The following is a 2,500-nucleotide window of genomic DNA, read 5'->3' on the forward strand; positions in this document are numbered from 1 at the left end:
CAGCCAGGCGTGGTCCAGGAATTTTATCCGTGGACCGCAATGTGCGTTCGAAATGTCGATGTTCATGTGTCCTGCAGTTCACACGTTGACGCGCAATTAGCTGCGTTCTTCATCGACCCACGAGCCAAGTGATCCACCGTTCAGGGTAATCATATACAATTTACAATTTTTTTCTTTGTATTTAAAAATGCTCCTTGTTCTTTGCTTTAAAAATATTCGATGTTCGCACCTCCGACCAGCGTATCGACGGAGGATTGAACGCGCCATATCGACGACAAAAGTTTCTTTTTGTTTCCTGAATGACGGAAAACCATCGTTCGACGGCCGGGCGTACAGTACATTCAAAAGCCTTTGCGCGTGGCTGCGACCAAACGGGTATAATACACCCGTATATTCTTGGTTCCGAACAGTAACTTCACGCGCAATCGGGCGAACGCACGCGGCAGCGCCCATCGGTTGCTCGATGAAATCGATGCGATAAACTACAGCCTTCTCGGCTGGTCGTCGTTAGTCGCGCGAGCAACGGATGGCCGCACAATCGACGCGTCGTCGTTTGCGATTATTCGCCTCACGTTAGCCATGAGTATGTATATTATTCATTTACGAACGAACGCGGCAGCGTCCATCGGTTGCTCGATGAAATCGATGCGATAAACTACAGCCGTCTCGGCTGGTCGTCGTTAGTCGCGCGAGCAACGATGGCCGCAAAATCGACGCGTCGTCGTTTGCGATTATTCGCCTCAAGTTAGCCATGAGTATGTATAACATTCATTTACGAACGAACGCGGCAGCGTCCATCGGTTGCTCGATGAAATCGATGCGATAAACTACAGCCGTTTCGGCTGGTCGTCGTTAGTCGCGCGAGCAACGATGGCCGCAAAATCGACGCGTCGTCGTTTGCGATTATTCGCCTCAAGTTAGCCATGAGTATGTATATTATTCATTTACGAACGAACGCGGCAGCGTCCATCGGTTGCTCGATGAAATCGATGCGATAAACTACAGCCGTTTCGGCTGGTCGTCGTTAGTCGCGCGAGCAACGATGGCCGCAAAATCGACGCGTCGTCGTTTGCGATTATTCGCCTCAAGTTAGCCATGAGTATGTATATTATTCATTTACGAACGAACGCGGCAGCGTCCATCGGTTGCTCGATGAAATCGATGCGATAAACTACAGCCGTTTCGGCTGGTCGTCGTTAGTCGCGCGAGCAACGATGGCCGCAAAATCGACGCGTCGTCGTTTGCGATTATTCGCCTCAAGTTAGCCATGAGTATGTATATTATTCATTTACGAACGAACGCGGCAGCGTCCACCGGTTGCTCGATGAAATCGATGCGATAAACTACAGCCGTCTCGGCTGGTCGTCGTTAGTCGCGCGAGCAACGATGGCCGCAAAATCGACGCGTCGTCGTTTGCGATTATTCGCCTCTGGCTATCCGTGAGTATGTATAATATTCATATACGAACGAACGCGGCAGCGCCCATCGGTTGCTCGATGAAATCGATGCGATAAACTACAGCCTTCTCGGCTGGTCGTCGTTAGTCGCGCGAGCAACGATGGCCGCAAAATCGACGCGTCGTCGTTTGCGATCATTCGCCTCAGGCTATCCGTGAGTATGTATAATATTCATTTACGAACGAACGCGGCAGCGTCCATCGGTTGCTCGATGAAATCGATGCGATAAACTACAGCCGTTTCGGCTGGTCGTCGTTAGTCGCGCGAGCAACGATGGCCGCAAAATCGACGCGTCGTCGTTTGCGATCATTCGCCTCAGGCTATCCGTGAGTATGTATAACATTCATTTACGAACGAACGCGGCAGCGTCCATCGGTTGCTCGATGAAATCGATGCGATAAACTACAGCCGTCTCGGCTGATCGTCGTTAGTCGCGCGAGCAACGATGGCCGCACAATCGACGCGTCGTCGTTTGCGATTATTCGCCTCAGGCTATCCGTGAGTATGTATAACATTCATTTACGAACGAACGCGGCAGCGTCCATCGGTTGCTCGATGAAATCGATGCGATAAACTACAGCCGTCTCGGCTGATCGTCGTTAGTCGCGCGAGCAACGATGGCCGCACAATCGACGCGTCGTCGTTTGCGATTATTCGCCTCAGGCTATCCGTGAGTATGTATAACATTCATTTACGAACGAACGCGGCAGCGTCCATCGGTTGCTCGATGAAATCGATGCGATAAACTACAGCCGTCTCGGCTGATCGTCGTTAGTCGCGCGAGCAACGATGGCCGCACAATCGACGCGTCGTCGTTTGCGATTATTCGCCTCAGGCTATCCGTGAGTATGTATAACATTCATTTACGAACGAACGCGGCAGCGTCCATCGGTTGCTCGATGAAATCGATGCGATAAACTACAGCCTTCTCGGCTGGTCGTCGTTAGTCGCGCGAGCAACGATGGCCGCACAATCGACGCGTTGTCGTTCGTTTGCGATTCGCTTCAGGCTACCCGTAAGGATGTATATTATTTTATTACTTC

General features: G+C 51.2%; 1 non-coding gene across 1 annotated transcript in view; it reads right to left on the bottom strand.

Annotated features, from left to right (window-relative positions):
- LOC143350988 (5.8S ribosomal RNA) overlaps positions 1-148 on the bottom strand; it is a 155-nt gene extending 7 nt beyond the window's left edge. Inside the window, exon 1 of the ribosomal RNA XR_013081394.1 lies at positions 1-148. This exon is cut by the window's left edge and continues 7 nt beyond it. This is a non-coding gene — a ribosomal RNA (5.8S ribosomal RNA).
- Positions 149-2,500: the final 2,352 nt, after the last annotated feature.

Source organism: Colletes latitarsis, unplaced genomic scaffold (assembly GCF_051014445.1).
Source record: "Colletes latitarsis isolate SP2378_abdomen unplaced genomic scaffold, iyColLati1 scaffold0051, whole genome shotgun sequence".
Lineage (NCBI taxonomy): Eukaryota > Metazoa > Arthropoda > Insecta > Hymenoptera > Colletidae > Colletes > Colletes latitarsis.